General features: G+C 36.3%; 1 non-coding gene across 1 annotated transcript; it reads right to left on the bottom strand.

The window, feature by feature from the left end:
- Positions 1-684: 684 nt before the first annotated feature.
- On the bottom strand, positions 685-778 carry Trnai-uau (transfer RNA isoleucine (anticodon UAU)). The gene is made up of 2 exons: positions 741-778; positions 685-720 (listed from the first exon to the last, which is right to left on the bottom strand). It is a non-coding gene; the product is annotated as a tRNA-Ile (tRNA).
- Between the last annotated feature and the right edge of the window lie 18,956 nt (positions 779-19,734).

Here is a 19,734-nt window from a genome sequence, read left to right as displayed (position 1 = left end):
GGAAAGCAAAAGGGACTCATGATACAGAGGTACTTTAAAAAGGGTTGTATTGTATATCAAGAGAATCCCAAAAGTTTTATTTTAAATCGAGGCCATTCCATTTCAAACATCGACCTTTTCCAATCAAATCCGATGCTCAAAGAAAAAAAATCAATTAGTCAAATAGCAAGTATCAAGGAGGTTGAACTCGAAACTCGATTGACATTCAAATAACAGAAAAAGAGAGCTACGTGTTTCATGGGCAGGAGTTAAAGATAAATCATTGAAACAGTTATAATTTAAGTGAAATCTGATTATCGCGGAAAGTCTGAAAGAAACATCCGAGGTGAAATCGCACAGATTAACATTACTGAGCGAACGTAGACCGGACTCTAATCTAATACCTTCCATTATCTACTGATTGTACTCGTTTAAACTTGCTTCAAATTACCCGACTGTAATCGATATCTCTCAGAACGGTCTAAGTATAAAACGAAATGTATTATTAGCGAAATACCTTTCCAAATTCGTAAATAAACGATAAGCTTTGACAAGGTATTTGTAATCGAAGTTAAAATCTACTAAAAATAGCTCTGTAAAACACGATTCACTGGATAATTAAGTTATCTCACCGAAACATTGCTTGACATTTAATAAATAATCGGTAACTTTGATTAAACTGTGAGTAATAAATGCACAAAAATATGCTCCAGGCGAGGCTCGAACTCGCAACCCCGGCATTCCTCACACGACATACTGCTTATAAGTACCGTGCGCTAACCAATTGCGCCACTGGAGCGATGAGAGCCAGCCTCGATTACCGTACCCCATTCTGAGTAACATATTGCTAACAATGCACATGAGTATAATAGTGTTTCGTAAAGTCTAGAGATTTTAGCGTATCTGTGGAGAAATATCTAAAATGCTACCTATAATCTGACACTCCTGAAAATATAAAGGTTTTCAAGCAAAGTTAATTGGATTATTTCTACAAATATTCATATCGTGAACACGATTGTTGTTGAAAATCTGAAAACCAACCAATTTTAATTTGCTACGCCCCTACCACGTATGTTGTATATTATGTCCGCTGAAACAGACAACAATAGAATACACACGAATATTGGGGAACGGCGAGCCTATCTGCGTTACTATCGCTTAATCTATGACATTATCCAGAATTAAATTTGCAAATGGCTACGAAGTTAACTGCGGAATTGTAGTAGAAATTGATTAATGCCCTCGGCAAGATCAAACAATTATTGAATTGAATTATAGCAGATATTAGAGGAGTTTCGTGATGTTTTTCAACGAGTTCTCTTCAAAGTTGTTCGCCAAGTCGCCGGTGACATTTGTCTTTATTTAGGAGACAGCTGTGACGTTGATTGAGATCGGCTGAACAATGATAAATATGTAATTTGTACCTATCGCGGGATTAATGGCCGTTGACACTTTAAGAGCTTTATAGGTGAGCCACATACGTCGTATTGGGTAAACTGATAACAATAGTTACTCGTACAATAAGTCTTTGAATACAACGTTCATAGCACTTTGTCTTTATTAAAGGTCCTCATCAAATAAAACACTGATTATAGGTAGAATTTTTATATAGAGTACAAATAAGGAATATTTTTATTATAATATACTATAATAGATACTATGATCGATCCAAGCCAATCAAAACAACTCAATTACCCAGAACACAATTTGTTTACGTTAACACACATCTAAAAATAAACAACAATAACAAATAATACGATCAGAAATGAGTATCCCACGTTAACGCCTACAAAACTAAGATCAAAATAATCAATGCAAATAAATATGAACCTTATGAACACGTGGCAATATTAACATTGTTTCTGTCGAACAAAAAAATTCTTTGATGGATTGACGTGCCGATGCCGAGTGACATTCACCTCTTTATCGCAATCTGTTTATCGAGAAAAATAAATAGCTGAATCTTCTTCAATATTTGTATTCAATCTGTGGAACCTAGATTTAGATAAACTGGTTTGAGATCAACTCGAATAAATGGCTTTCTAGTTCTTTTGACGTTGATGGAGTTGTGTTAATTAATTTCCTAGATGTTTCGTTAACGAAAAGCTAGACGGATAATAGATATAAAGACTTTTAATCCATGATAAGTACTTACGCTCAATAATCGTTCTCGAGAGTCTCGGCACCAATCGTGAAACTTACTTTTTCGTGGAATATCATTCAACGAATTTCACTGAATTACGCAAGACGTGCCTTGTACTTAAAATAACGCTGTGTTCATGTACCTACACTACACACGAGTTTTAGTAACAACTCCTGCTATGTAACGGCAATAAAACATTCAAAACCTACTTATGTCGTATGTACTGCTTTGATTCAGCTACTCATTACAGTCAAAGGAAAATAGGTTATTGTGCCAGACGCAAGCGTATCTTGCAATGTGTTCTTATGCGTTTTTTATCTGAACAAACGTGTTTCCACGACGCGTCGCTAACGAACACAAATAAGCAAGAACTATTAGAGCATTGTCACAGGAAATTAAGCACCAAACAGAGAGAGTTTAGTGTCTATTTTTAATTGGAATTCCATTCTGTTTGCGATGAACTAATTCTATTGTTTATTTTATACTGTATTTAGTATTGTAGTACGCGTAGAACAATGTCATGTAGCTGGCATAATACATAGTAGAGCGTAGCATGAGTAGTCATCGCCAGTCAGTGATGACTACGCGTGCTACGAGTCTTGTAGCACGCGTAGAACATTGTTATATAGCTGGCGTAGTATATAGGTAGACCGTAGCACGCGTAGTCATCGCCAGTCAGTGATGACTACGCGTGCTACGAGTCTTGTAGCACGCGTAGAACATTGTTATATAGCTGGCGTAGTATATAGGTAGACCGTAGCACGCGTAGTCATCGCCAGTCAGTGATGACTACGCGTGCTACGAGTCTTGTAGCAGGCGTAGTACATAGTCATGTAGCACGCGTAGTAGGTACAGCGCTCGTCAAGTCGTCCTGTCCTAATAATGCCATCCCCACCTCCAGCGGTGGTCCTTCGCAACATAAATCAAGTCGGCCAGATTTGGAACGTTCGACGCTCCTGTAATCCGAACAAAATTGAAGACATCACGACAACAAAGCCTGTGTGAGTCCTCCGAAACAGTACACAATCAAATACTACGTGACACTGTTACTGAAGAACAACTTAATTTTTACTTTACGATGACGACTGAATTTTCAGAAGCCATTAGGACCATTTGCGATTCAAAATGTGTATCGCTGAAATCCCTTCAATAAAATGACTGCTGCTTATTTTATCAATTATCTTTGTTTTTTCTCGAATCGAAACGATTTGAATATCGTCTTACCTTTAAATAAAGGCCGAATCAACTCGAGATGTTTTTATGTAACGATTTTGGACAACGCTTTCGTAATTCTATCTGGCTTCCAAAGAAATATCTACATAGTTGGCTGTTGGCTCCCTTTGATCTCAAAAAGAACTCGATAGTATAATCGCGGTATAATGTAATGGCTACTTATGATGAAATATGATTTTGTTTTCAATTATGTTTTATCTTGTTGTGTTTTATTTTAACGGACTTCATATAAAGGAAGCCATGTTTTTTTTTATTTGACCTTCATATTGTGTTACGGTTATGCTTTAGACATGTTTTCCTGTATCTTTATAAATAACTTTCATCTTAAGTAACAAATAATATATATAACATTAAATGTGTAATGTTCACTCCAATCTAAGCAGTTATATAAGCCGACTAATAGTTCGGCAGCTAAGCTAAGACAGGCGCTATGCGGCCGCGCGGCGTCGGTCGCGTCGGTCGCGTCGGTCGCGTCCCGACACTTAATATTAGCCACCGCACCCCGCATACTTTAACACGTTCGAGGGACACACCGAACTAATATTGCATTTTATACTGAACTCATGAAATTAAATTAACTTTTAAACAAAAATTTTAAACATTTTACTAGCATGTTGTGTGTTAAACGAATAATGTGGTCATAGTCATTGTATGTTTTTTGGTTTATACACTGCATATACAGTGTATGACTGACAATGTACATTGGCTATGTGATCTATCAATCTACATATTACGAAAATACATGGATGATTCAGTATGATTCAGTTGCCTAAAAAGCATTAAATTACCTATGTATATTCTAATTAATCAATTGACCAATTCAGGTCTGAAGAAGGAAATACCTGCGTACAAGATGCCTCTAAAGTCTCTTTGATTACCAGAAAATATCTGCTCCAAAATTGAATGCACTGCAACTTCCCAAACCGAAGTGTTTTTAATTTGCAGATGAATGAAGACTCCATAAACAAAAATTCAATTTAAATATTTTAATTTTTTGTTATGAAAGTAAAACGACGTTTTTTTTATTCATTAGTGTTGCAGAAAGTGAAGTGGACTATAAACCGTTGCACTTTGACACCACTAAGAAACTGTGAAGAAACATGGTGTAGACCTGGTCTTATATTTAATTTAAATTATAAGACACCATATGATATCACAGAATTAAGCGCGTAGTGATTAATGCAAAATCTTCTCCGTCTGAGAAGAGGTTAGCGGTCAGCGATGGCCGCTTACAGGCTATTGATTTGATGTTCTAAGTTTGATATCACCAACCCGCATTAAGCAAGCTTGGTGATTAATGCTCAAATCTTCTCCGTGTGAGAAGAGGTCAACGGTCAGCTGTTATGTTATACTACTCAAGTAACTTTACATTAAATAGAAATATTTTTACTTGATTGCCATATTTAAATAGTGGTCTTAAAAGATCTACTAAGAAAAAGCATGGCCTAGATAGAAATTCATAGTTGAGGATTGTTCGTTCCTAAATTTCATGGAACCTAAAGTATAAGTATTAAATACTAGATTACACGACCACAAACGGCTCGAGCCCCTGATACGTAAGTTTATAGCCTACCTAGACTACTACAAGAATATTAGAAATCGATTTTACAGTGAACCCAATTCATCTCTCTCGGAGAGCCATTTCGCTGGAAAGCTTAAAGTTACTTACCGTGTAAGCACTGTTTAATTAGCAGGTAGGTCTAGCTCTATAAATCATAGTAAATATTGAGACATTCTAGTTTTACTAGAACCTATAGCTGTGTCAGTTAGCCATCTGTGTAGACCCATTAACTGGTAACTAATAAGCCATTGTTATATTTCATAGCCCAAACAGTAATTCCATGGCTCGCAAACTTCCAGGCCACACTCCAAGGTCATAAAATTAGGTACAGGCACAATTTAATCGACTCACGTTATCATGTTTCCCCAAAGATCTGATGTTACGTAATGAAGCAAGAATTACAGAAATAAATCAGTCCAAAATGATCGTCGACTTAATAGCAGTTGCCACAAATCCTGGGCAACATAAAATGCAATATAGGCAAACAAATGGGGGCCATATTAAATAGGGCAAGTTTCAGGTGTAGTTGTAACAGCTAGGGACCCGAGTCAGACAAGTGAAGGGCCGCGCTTAAGAGCTCATTCCGCGAAATTAAGCAAGGGAGTACGTCTAAGTCGTATGGCTTAAGGTTTGATATGTGGATCAAGGAGGAAGGTGGAGCGAGCTGATTGATCGCCTTCATTAAATGCAGAACGACTTAAGTGGCTGCTTTATAGCCGCTGTGGTCACAGGTGCGACGGCTAAACATCCCGCTAAGTCCTCATTTTCATCACAGATAATGGAATACCGTATTGTGGAGTTTTATTGCAAACATTTCTGGCAGTATCAACGGATTGTTTTTAATTAGAGTCGATGGCAAGTGCCTTGCTCTCAATTACATGACAAACGAAATATGAGAGTGGAATCATTCTCTGTGAAGCTCTCCAAAAACTGAAATTGAAGGATTTAATCTGTTTTAAACATTTTTATTTTATCACTAAAGACTTTCAATACCCGAGTGTAGAAATGTTAATTTTAAATCGCATATAGACAGCTAATGTGTGTATATTATCTTAAACTAAGGTATAATGGCTTATAAACTTTTGCTACAAAAGAAAATATCACATGTCAACGACCTCATGTACTTATATCATGTGTACGTATGTCGTGTACGTATGTGTATAGGTTCGTACCTACCTACACTCATCATGCACCACGTGCTGTTCACATCTGCACGTGTGCACGTGTGCACCTATGACTTACACCACATGTAAAGGCAACAGGACACAAGCCTTAAATCGCGTTAGTGTCGAGCGAGTGTTTATAATGCCCGCCCCGCGGCCCTTGTTACCGGAATAATCGAGAATAATCGGGATTGAACCGGATTTGGGCAGTTCCGTCTAGTTAGGGACGGAACAAAAACCTTGTAATTACTAAGAGGTAAGGTTTTCGTGTATTATATTATATCAAGTCAACAGAAAATTACATGAGAATATCTCATCCATTTTGCGCAAAGGTCAAGGTTATTCTAGTCTAATTTAGACTACAGGCTTGTTATTATATATTATTATATCCTACTGATATAATGTTAGTTATTTTGTAAGCTCGTTAGGCGATGATTAATCTTGTCTTTATATTATAGAAAATAATAATAGCTGGAAAAATCATCTCGTGGACTTACAACTACAAACGAACCCAATATCCAAATGTGACAAAATGACAAACAAAAAACAGCATTGAATCTGAATGAAATGAACCTGGAATTCAAACGTTCGATTCCCGCATGGAGCAACTCTTTGTGTGACCCACAAATTATTGTTTCGGGTCTAGGTGTCATGTATGTGTGAACTTGTATGTTTGTAAACGGATACATAACCAAGGAGAAAATCAAAAGTGACGAGCAACGGTTTAAAAAATATATATATAAAATTGTATATCTACCTACCACTGAACCAGTTAATTTTCCATTAGCATGTCGATGCTCGGTCCGTATCGAGTTGTCGTTTACTTTACTCATTGTTTTTTTATTTAACCTCGCCTTAAGCTTTCTCATTTCTTAAGCGCTCTCTAAATATTAGATTGGCTGCAGTGACTTTTTTTCCAAGTCTTTGTAACTTGATCCCTTACAAATTGCTTCGGAATTTATAAAGGAGAGTTGACACGTTGTCGTGGAATAATAATGTAAGAAAATGTACTGTGGTGAGTTAGGTTTCTTGTAAAACGATTAGTGTTTTGTTTTTAAATTGCATTTACTTGTGGAAAACGTAAACAATATGTAGTTAAACAATAGGGTAGATGATTAATTTTAAAACATTAGAAACGTCTTTTTATTTTCTTATGGTAACAAATACTTTTGAAGATCGATTTGATTACTCATGAAGTATATACCTAGAAGTGGCTGGCTTCTAGGTATAGTTTATACGTAGATATACGTAGTATATGACGTATTTGCTCCTACTCCTAAACTTTGATTTGTTTTATCTAAGTATTGTTATCTTATATGACAAAACAAAATACGTATCTATAACTTAACTAACGGACTAAATAGATTTTTAATTTTCATACCCCTTCATCATCCCTATTAAGGAAGCAAGTTTCGTGACAAACCTGAATGGATATAATTGATTTAAAATCAATACTTCCAATAAACAAACAATGGTAAACAATTTTCAACTTCAAACAACACCGAGGACATACAACTTCAATTATAAAATCATTTGTAAACCAAATAACACATTGAAGCACTCAACAGAAAACATTTGATATAAAATATAAATAGTAAAGTACTGCCTCATTGGTCGAGTGGTCGCAAGTGCGACTGCCGGACAAGGGTCTCGGATTCGATTCCCGGTCGTAGCAAATCATTACTGGGCTGTTTCCAGTTTAAAATTTCTGGCTAGCACCACCTATTTAAGATGACTTATAACACAAATGGTGAAAAGTGGGTGAGCCTTTTATAGCGGCATTACACAAATGCCGTAATGTGCAACCTCTGCCTACCCCTTCGGCGATAAAAAGCGTGACGTTATTTTAAAATGTAAAGTATTATAAAGCCAGTATTCCTATTGATTAACATGTATCGTCCCCCGGGCTGGACCGCGGTCGTACCTAATTAAATCAGTCACAGCATTACCGGATCATTTATATTGATTGGCGATCGCGTTAATAAATATGGCTACATATTTTACACTACACGCAAAGGTTTTTGATGGTCGCGGTCGCCATTTGAAATTTACCGGATTTATAAACTAATTGATGGGTAAGCCGCTTAGCGGTTTAGTGCAGCTGTCACAGGTATTAAATACCTTAATACTCTGTCAATAGATTGATTGGCAGAAACTTTGACACGTTAATATGCGGTGGGATCATTTTGACTTAAGGCTCAGACCTCGCTGTCAAACAAACGCCTACTCTAATTATTTGTGAACCTTCTCACATCAACACTATGGTTATTGACCCGATACCCACTATATCATGTAGGCTATATCAACGTCAAGTTAATTTGTCCGTCGACCGCGACAGATTCACAAAGTTATTTTAAGTTAAATCTGTTTTTCGATCCAAAAACTAATGTTTTAGTAACGAAACAGTTGAAAATGAAATCCAATTCCATTCAACAATACCGTTTCGGATTACAGAGTCGGACATGGAGTAAAATTAATAACATTTCAAGTTAAATAAACATATTTTTAGAGTATGTTTGTGGACAGGTGCATCCGACCCACTGGGCTGTCAGGAAAATGAATGAATTGCCTCATATTTATGTAATTACATAGAATGAGTAGTCCACATCGCAGCTTAACTAACTAAATGATATTTTATTAGCACGTCGCCGCATTGTTCCCAGTGATGTGGATTAAATCTGTCTGTACATAGGCTGATTGTTCCAATTACTGCATTTACAACTTAATGAACCATTATTAAATGTTTTGTTCATTTTATAAAGCACTTTGTAATATGCTAATATTATAATAGTATTTATACATAGTAATTCCATTAGTAAAGTGAATAATGTAGATTAAAACTATAGTTTAAATTTACAAAACAAATAAAGAGTTGTTATCGTTGGAATTGTATCTCTTTATATTTGTTTTGTAGCCAAATCTAATCCGCGGAACAAAACGAATTCCGGCAACAAACAGACGATAGAGAAAGTATGGAACTTATAAAATGATATTATTCTCAGCACACCAGACGAGAATGCTAATTCAACGGACGAGAGACGGGCACGAGGCGGATCCGATCACGTTGCGCTCTCGTGATTGTAAATCAAGTTAAAATAAATAAATAAATAAATCTAATATTTCTATGCTGATCGAACAATAGATAGAAATCTGAGACTGCCACTTGTGTTCCTTTGTTCTTACTTGATTGCGCTTTGAGCTAGATACTGTTTGGTATACCAGGCTGTCTATGTATGACTCTTCTTTGATATTCTGCATACGTATTATTATAATAAAAATGTTTGTACTTTAAATAACCATTGTGATATATTAAAAACATTGACAACGTTAGTCTTCCACTAATAAAGTATATCTTTGTATATTACCTTTTACAAATATCAGCAATCTAAGATTTGCAACCCTATTATCTTATTTTTGTGGCCAATATGCACCATTTTTTTTTTACTAACCTTTCAATAATATAATATATTACCTTAATTAACTCATACAAGAAACACTACTAAATACCCATATTATGCAATGGGTAAGTCAAGCAGTTGAGCTATAAGCCATAATACATACATGCGCTGGGGCAATGGATCGCCTTAGTTTGACGGCAAAGTTTACGTCAGACCGGGCTGTGCAGCTACCGCGATTATTCTACATACGTCTGAGAAAATGTCACCAAACTTGAACGATATGAATGCGTTTACAGAACAAGGCAGAACGTTCTAAGGAGAGGTCAATAAAGCCAGAATAATAAAATAGAACAGAGAATGCTTGGATATAATTATTACCAACGATGTCATGAAGTTTCTATTTCATCTAAAGTTATAAAAGTAAGTGACATAGTAAAGGTCTATCAAATTGGGCTTCTTTCCCACCAGATATGTACGTTATTTCCACCAATCATATTCATTGGTACACGTAGCTTAGCACTGGTGGACGGACTCGGCAAAATTATTTAATTATTATATTTTTATATGGAAAAATACATGCTATGGATACGTGATATGGATGCGTGCTATAGATGTGTACAATGGATGGCTTTCCTACTATCGATAGGTACATTGCATACTCGAATTGCGCATCTTCCTCGCACAGCTACATAGCTTAGTATCAGTGGAAACGGTCATATAAATTAACAGCTTAGCTGATCACATCTCCGTAGCATAGCTACAAAGCACATATCTAGCGGAAAAGCACTATTACTTATATAAACTAGCACTATTACTATTACTAATAAAAACACACATCAATGTGTTGTATGTTCACGCAAACAAAAGAAAAGTGATACAGCCAATGTTTTACGCTTGTTAGAAATATAATTCCGTGATAGATAATAAAGTCCTTTGTCCTGTCGCCACGTGACAAAAGTTCGTCTGAGGCCACTACATAAATAACAACAAAACACACTAACGCAATCCCAAGGACGGCGAGGAAACATTAAGTGGAAAATTCTCGAAAGAAAAATACATCAACAACTGCGGTGGCACACAACTTGATACTTAAAGTAACACAAACTTATCCCTTTGTTTCATGTCCCCACTTCCATGGACACTAATTTATTCAATTTTATGTATATTTTGTTTACTCAAATCGTGGCTTAGTTCGGACGTGTCACTTATAATTTGAGAGCGGTAGGGTTAACGTTACTGGCACTGGAAATTGGGTACGTTGGACCATGAAGGGGTTTTGTAGCAATAATTTTATTTAAATATACTGAAACAAAAGGCTGCGTCATTAGTTTCGCGGTCGTTAGCTCGACTGGGCATAAAATCCTGGGTTCAATTTATGTTAAGCGAACTATTTAACATTTGTTTGATATTGTCTCGTATTACAACCGATGAATGCTATGATATAACAGAACATACGTACTGCTACCTAGATCATAGTCAATGGTTATGTACACACATACAAATTACAGTTTAATATAACTATAATCCTAAAGCTACAGTAGTACGGACTAAAATACATTAACACAATGAAATACCCAAACTCCTGTATACACATAAATAATCTTAATGATTCCGTAGCACAGTCCTAGTCGGGAGAAGTTAAAACATTTCGGAGCTAATTGTGTTATTTTATTTTAAATACTGGCTGACGTATTTCCATTATGGCGGTCAATTTGTTTTTACTTTTTTGTTAGTTGAGGCTCCGTCTAGATTGTAAATATCACGTCACAAGTTGCCTGTAAATACAATTTTCCCACGAGTGGATCACGACAATACTGGCCGAGGAACGAACAAAAAGGCGGGGGCACCGCAAAAAAAGTTAAATTAATCGAGCGCTCCCCTCTTTATAAAGTTTTAATCAAAATTGGATTTTTGTTCGTGCTGCGAAACATTGCGAGGTGTCAAATGGGTTCCTGTTTGGATGGCTGCGAGATTTTCGAAAAAAACACAAGTACTTACGTACTTTGCTGTTTGTTTCGTTAAGAAAGTAACTGGCTTGTTCTTTGAATAGCTTCTGAGAATTTGAACGAATTATTTGGTTAATTGGTTTGTTTCGAACATGGCGTCTGTATTGGGGATACACAGTGTAGTACTTGTGTGTTCTAAAGAACTAAGAACGGTCTTTAAATATGTAAGACTCCGTTTACTCTTACTTCAGTTCAAGTCGTCTATGGGGTATTGAAGTACTATAAAACCAATGTTATTGGAAAGGTAACACAACTGGACCACCGCGAACAAGCCGAATAAATGTCCCGAACCCTCAATTTACTCGTATTGAAACTATTATATAAGAAACGGCCGGTGAAAAGGTACCTCCAATTACTGTTCCGTACAAACAACTGAACAATACAATACACATGTATTGTCAACATTTATATAAACTGTATTGCAATTTGCAACAATTTGCGCGGCGTGTCAATTAAATGCGTGCAAACTGATGGATATTAATAACGGTGGGCGGGACACTCGCCAAATGAGTGGGTATTGCGACTAACCACCGTGTTAATTGATGCAGTCGGACCACCTATAATGATTCGTATGATATTTCATTACATCCACATGATACAGACAGTTTCAGTTTACAAATGTGAAGATAACATTTTGATTGGAAATGGACTAGTTACTATGTTATTAGCTAGCTCATAGATAAACCAGCTATTGACTATTAATATATAGGTACTCTTCTATCTAGGTTTGTGAATAGGTGGCAGTGGATTGAAAATCTGACAACAATTTTGATTGATTATCATTTCGAATTTTGTATTTTACTTCAAGGAATCTTTGAATAGAAGTCAGCCAACTTTGATGTACGAAAGAATAAATTCAAAGACGAAAAAATCCGTTACAAAGAATACGATAATTCCATACTTTCTTCACAAACATTATTCTATCTATACCTCCTTAAAAGCAACGTCTAAACCTAGCAACATAATACATACCTACTTAATACATACGTATGTAGACACACATACAATTTAATTTAGCGGAGACAGCCTACACAATACCCGATACATTAAACACAGACAACGAATTAAACTGAAGATTTAACATGCTACGAATTACTTCACCCGTAAGCGGCTGAAGCGATGTATTGCTAAAAGCTAATTAGCAATGCTAATTCCATTCATATGTTTGAGGGCGCTGAAACAGCGGGGTCGTAGTGACGTGCTTGCTACATGAGCTGGAATTGAGGGGTGCTGTGTGACTGCGGGGCTCATGTACTTAGATACTGTGGGCTACTGGGATATGTTGGAGTGATAAGCGTGTGTTCGCTTGTTAGTGATAAAATTGAGTGAGTAATTTCAGGGGTTATTCTAGAGAAAGGTATGAAATAGGAAGTGTAATAATTCAAAATTTGCGACATACTATAACTTATTTGGCCCAGCTCAACCTTGGGGTTAAGAAAAATAGGTAGGCTACATGATCAGCACTGATTGGACCTTTAAGGTACATTTTTCTTCTAACTACCTAAAAGTAATCAAGTCTACACTTCATCTTAAGGATAACTTCCCGAAAGCTAAAATTAATAGACACCTACACAATTTCCAGGAAAAATTAAAAAACAATCGCCGTAATCTCCTTATTTTATTAAACTCCGTAATAAAATGCAAAAAAGGAATAAATGCCAAGTAGAACTTAAGAAAAGTGGACCATCTTATAATTCAAATTTAATTAATCTTATAATTTTTATAAAAGGAAGGGGAAAGTGTGTATTTAGCTGAACCTTTTCCTTATATTTTAATAAGTAAGAAATTAATCCCATCCAAAAATCTAATAAGTATTTGTAAGATTTTTATTCGATGGTTTCCCAAATTATAATTCGATACCATCAAACGAAAATAAGCGAAGCCATTTATTTTTAAACGCCGAACTTTGGATCTTGAATACGAATATCAATTTCGAAACGTTTTTTACTTTTGTAAGATTTCAGGGCCTAAGGTTTTTTATTAAAAGCAACTGGAATATGATTCTTTCATTTATCTAAAGAATTAATTCCGGTGTAAAAATACGCCTGCTCTAATATCAGAGGCAGGCCGAGGCTGTGTCAGGTAGATCGAGCTAATAACTGTCTACTGCGAACCTTTATTTGAAGAAAATTTAATTTCTTACATAAGAGCTTTCAATTTCATTTAGTAACATTACACTACGCCTCTTATATAAACGTAGATAGAGGAAGATCGTATTCCGTTATTTTCATGCGTATTATTAACGTTACATTTATTATATTGTAATGAAAAGCCATAATAACATAATAATACCTTATGTTTAATAAGCCATGCTCAACAATGGTGTTGCTACTTCAGATTCGTAATTTCCGACAAGGGTTTTGAACGCACCGCTTTTTGCAAATATAGTAGGTACGCAAGATATTTCCAGCATATCTAGTTAATTAGATAGCTATTCAACACTATACAATAAAAATAAAACTTTGCTTCTGAAAACTAGTCCTTATTAGCATGTGAAAAGGCTTCAAGTTTCACTAGAAACTTTTCCCAGAACTAATCACGAGCGATTATAAAAACCAAGTACTAGGGCTCCATCAACGTGAACGAGTCATTAAAAGCGGCAAGTGCAATAAACTGTTCGCACCTGTAACTACCAACTAGTTGTACGAGTAGGTAACGAATAAAATATGAAATCGCTTCGGAACAGCTCGGAGCTGTGCAGTTATCGCAATTTTAAAACTTTACAAATCGAAAATCATTGGCGAACTTGCAGCGACCAACTTTCAGAACCTTGCCTCCAGTTTATTATTTCATTTTGATTTTTATTTATTCGTTTCGTTCGCGATTTCCTACGGCACCACGACGACTAGTGAATTTCAAATTCATTTCGCTACAGTTAAAAATATTTCAAATTTTATATCTCAAATAAGTTGCTATTTTCTGTGGCTTAGTAAATACTAAAAGTTTACGAATTCCTTAGTTTAAATCGGTATGAAATTTTGTAACTTTCAGTGTAGTTATTGAAGTTTTATTTTCGTATTCCAAGAAGGACTAGAATTTTTATTTCACACATGAATATATGCTAATGCTGCCCAAAATTCAGATTGACGTGAATTTTACATTTTAAGAAGTGGGTTAATTAGTAGGTTAAACATTTTATTCTTGTTTTAGTTTATTTAGTTGTATGTCGAATAGTCAATGCTCACAATGTTTTAGTTCAAACAATGCGACAATTGTTTTCTTTGTATTTGTTTTGAATTTCGTGCAATATACTTCTGCTTCGACTTCGTACAGTACCCTTATATATTATATTAGTACAAGTTTGCTTTAAGTTTAAAGTACCTTATCGACAGCACGTTTGGCGCTATGATTGGCCGGCTCGAATAAACCGATTACTTAAAACATAAAGCAAACTCATACTAAGGGTACAGAATAAGGTGCTGAAATGTTTTGATTATAATATGGTGACACAATATCACAATATTAGACACTCGAACTTCACCTAAGCCACAGTCGTTATCTCGAATAAGAAAGTGAGCATGTATCCAGATAGCGAACATAGTGTCGCAGTAACCAGTAACGTAACAATGGCTGCCGTTGCTGCAACCGATACACGAACAATGTGACGCATAACTCGACTGCTATCGACTCCATTGTAATATTGTAAAAGGTGTACATGATGTAATTTGCGTGTTTACTGCGGAACTGTTGTTGTTGTCTCTATTACAAGGATTCTGTGAAGTCTTTGTTTTTCCAAGGAAATGTACACTTTAAAGTTAATGAAATGTGAAGTAATTTCGAGGTGACTACAGCAGGCTTATAGGTAGGTACTAGAATGTACGCCATAAGGAAAGTTTTACACAGGTATCTACGTAATTATTTAGTGAGAACAGCCTTTATCAGACTGAAAAAATGTGTTGTTTTTTTTGTTTTTTGTTCACAATATATTGCTTTGGCATTAGGTTTCGATCTTTATAAACGCACGTACAACACAGAAGAAAATTCTAATGTGACGTTTGTAAAAAAAAAAACAAAATAAAAATATTTTTAAATTACGAACATTGACTATTCGACGTAAAATAAAAAAGGAATAATATTTTTTAGCAACAAATTAACCGATTTCAAAAAAGGAGGTATGGCACTAGGCTCTAAAAGGAAGTCTCAGTTTCACCCGTATGTATGTTTGTGCGCGATTATCTCGCGTTTGGCTGAATCGATTTTTATGCGGTTTTCAGCGTAGTATTTTTCAGACTTAGAAGCTCAGCCTTAGGAATATTATATGACCTAAAATTGGAGGCTGTAAAGAAAATTAAAGGCCTTTTTTATTTAAAAAACGTTTTATTTACAATTACGTTATTATTGTAATGTCTATATGATCAGTTCATCAGTTTGTTCTTTATCCCGTTCGTGTTCGGTGGACCGCCATTTTGTTTTGAATTTAATAGTTTACGTGTACATTCGGACGACAAGGGTTAGTTTTTGTGTCCTCTCGTATTGTGCTTACCCGATATTGCGGTCGTGAATCTCACATAATGTTAGTGATAATTATTATTTATTAGTTTTTAACTATAGATAATATGGGTATATCTACATATTTAGTATATTTGTTATAGTTTTAGATAAGTTTAGCGTGCTTACCGGGGCTCCGGCTCAAAAAGCAGGAAAAGGAATGGGGTGGTCTTTAGTCAGTAAAAGTCTGACACTCCCTTTCGCCTCGCCCAAGGCGGGAAAAGCCATTGGATGATTTTCGGAATCAGTTATGGCTGAATGCAATTAAATCAAACAAAAATACCTGGTAAAAGAAATAAAAGAGGTAATAAAAGTGGATCATCCATGCCATCCATACTCCCATACTAATATTATAATATTATACATGAGAAAGTGTGTTGGTTTGTTTGTCCTTTCTTCACGGAATGGAGCGAGTTCATGACATGACTTTTTGTGAAATTAATCGGAGGACTTTGTTGATTACACAAAGAGTTGCTTCGTGCGAGAATCAAAACCGCTACACGTAGCATTGCAGCCAACAGTGCGGTTGTTCTTGTTTTTAAACTACCCATGTTTAACTAGTGCCTCGGGTTAACCTAGTATGTCAAAACACTTTTCAAAATATTTCTTCCCCTATAACATTTCGGTGGATAACTGTAGAAAGAAGCATCGGACAATATGTCCAACCATATTAAAATAGAGAGGACTGGTAAGACCATGATTTTGGTACAATGGTTAATGCAACCTTTGTATTGTTTCTCCAAGTTAAAATAATGAACCACTAGTGCAGATACATCAACACAAGCACATTAATTTGTGTAATATGTTTGAACAAAACACAAGAGTCCCAACAATCAGGTCCCTTTCACGAGAATTTGCTCCAGCACAGAAATAATTGAGTCGCCACCCTTCTCTATGCCTTCTTTGTGTTCCATCGAATCGTTACAGACACGTATGACATTGTGTAAAAGGTCAACTCCGTTGTAATTATTGCCAACGCCATATTGAGGGTCGAGCCTTTTTCATTTGGCCCGGTGCGGTCGGCACGCCCCGGACCATTCATATCGCAGATTAGATATCGCCCGTATATTGTGTGAATAACTCGTATATTTTTCACTTTGGCCCGTTCGGCCGATGAGAGCCTGATAATCCTGTCTTTTTGATGTTGTTTGGTAGGGTTATTTTGATTTACGATCTTTCCGGGTGTAAATGAGTCGTGAGTTTATCAAAACAGACATGATTGATAATTTTATGAAAATGTTTTGTTTTCTGGAACAATAAAATGACCGGAACAGGTCTAACCATTGCTGGCTCATGCACATTTCATACCTACATACATCGAATGATTCTGTTGCTATAAAGAGAACATTAAAAGTAACTGCCTAAAGAGAACCGTGTAAGATAACGTGAACGTATCATGTCTTCTTTTAATAAGGTCACACAACAGGTAACATAAATAAACTTAAACCTCAAACAGAAACGTATCAGTTAAGGCTAAGTACAAACAGTATAAAACGTCGGAATCAAGTCTCGGCAGGGATGCGCTTGATTTATGCGCGCCGGTACAGGCGGCAACACATGTGCCGCGCGGTAGGATTACACGTTATGTGCGCGCCTGCAGGCCGCGAGGTGCGCATGATGGCGACTGTGTGCGAGACTATCCAGCCGAGTGCCTCTCTATTAATTTGATTTCACAGAAATATTTACAAGGAATTATGCAGACTGCACCGCTGCACCGCTGCACATGTGTCCCGGGCGAAAGGATTACACACCTCGCGCGGCTCACTGGAGTCGTGTTCCTTCTGGATACTTAGTACTCTGTGTAGCGAGAATAATGTTCTGTTTATTTTTTCATCGTGTTAATTCCCTAACAGAAGCATAAAAATCTATTAATTTAACAAAGTTTTATAATCCGATTTGATTTTAAACATCTTAGAATCATTTAACCGTCAAAGAGCGCGGTAAACCCCTTACCAAAGCCGTACAACTTTAAATAATACTGCTATCAAGAACAGAACTAATTACAATATTCCGCAAATGGCAACCTTACACTCTGGTATTATAGCAATATTAATTTCGGCATACATTAACAGAAAATTACAAGCAAAATATGTGAAAACATGGCGGAACAAAGCCGGTGCTAATCACCTCTCATTGTTGTGCAGAACAAATAGACGACAGTCGCCGGATTAGCCGTGACTTCGAGTTATGTCGCGTCATGTTACGCCGTGATGAGCCGGCTCGAGTGCATCTTTATCGTGATTGCCAAAATGAGCACCAAATTATCTTGTCGTTGAGAGATCTACTAATGACGGTGGATCATGTTTCAGAAGCCAGCTGGTATTTCATTTTCTGTTAGATCTTCTGTGGAACTTGATGTCTTTTAAGAAGAATACTCGTCATATATTCAGAAATTAACTGTAGGTATGGTCGTCAATTACAAAGATAGATGCAATTACATGTTTTTTTCTGAAACTTGTATTAACTATTCTTCCCAGATACAACTTCTAATATATATTAGTCCTAAAATAGACTACTATAGCCTCGCGGTTTTCGCTCGTTGCGGTGTACGCGCCCGCGTGTTGAGGGCCACCCTACTCCGTCTGTGGCGGAAACTGTAAAATGTAACGTGACGCAAATTACTTTGTCTATTTTATAATTTAACATCGGCGAGGCTTTTGTTAGCGATTCAGATAAGTCATCGCAGTGTCTCATGGACCGGCGGCTCCTCAGCTAATTACTGCCCTGCCTGCCTATTTGCATTTTAAGGATATTTCCTTGGGAGTTTTAGAGAAAAGAGAAAAATACCTGCGTCACGCTGTATCTTGGTGTGAAGGCTTTTGTTCTTAAGTAGGTAATCTAATTCTACATTAAAATGACGAGATTTTGTCATTTTTAATTCTACATCAAAATGACGTTTGAGTGAAAATACCCATGCATTAACCATCGCGAGTTTATCAACTACCATTGTCATCAGCAAAAGTCATGCGTGAATATTGACTTGATCTACTCATTTGGGGTAAAACAAATGTTTAATTACTAATTAAACATTTGAAACAACTAGAAAACAACTAGAAAACTAAGCTGATATTCAGTGAGTGAGGCAAACACAATCAAACAGTTCCCTCGTTCCAACATGAACGAATTAAACACAAGGAAGTGTATCATGCACGAGATGAGACGCCAACATTCTGAATCCTAATCATGTCGCGAGTGAAGCATTGCAACGAATGCACACATAACTCCCGACATAATCCCAGGCAACTCCTCCAAACTATACCTAGGTACGAGACATTTTCATCAAATTCCTTCGCATTTCAGCTGCCGTAAATATTAGTGGAGACTAGAGACGTATCAACGTCGTCGTGCGCATATTTTATCATTCCATTGCCGCGCGCATAGTGCGCGAGTGTGGGACACGTAGCGAGCCAGCATTGTACTGCGATATGGGAAGCATCGCGGTATGCGCTTGTGAACTATGTGACGTATGGCTCACAACTTCATTCGAAGCATGGCTACTGTTTAGCTACGTATTTCATAATATAAATACATCCAGTACAAGTCGCCAGAACTGCTTTGTGACGACTCAACATTTACAATTTTGGCTATTGAATTTAATATTCATTGCTTAATCTGAACAGAGTATTTAAAATACAATCAGTGATTATGAAATTCACGTCCCAATTTAAATTCTTCGGTTTACCACTGTTTGTAAAACCAAGAGCGAACTAATTTATTTCGCTCAACTCAAATAAAATGGAAAGAAAATACGTAATTGTTCATT

Source organism: Spodoptera frugiperda, chromosome 3 (assembly GCF_023101765.2).
Source record: "Spodoptera frugiperda isolate SF20-4 chromosome 3, AGI-APGP_CSIRO_Sfru_2.0, whole genome shotgun sequence".
Taxonomy (NCBI): domain Eukaryota; kingdom Metazoa; phylum Arthropoda; class Insecta; order Lepidoptera; family Noctuidae; genus Spodoptera; species Spodoptera frugiperda.
This window is presented reverse-complemented; position numbering and strand designations above follow the sequence as displayed.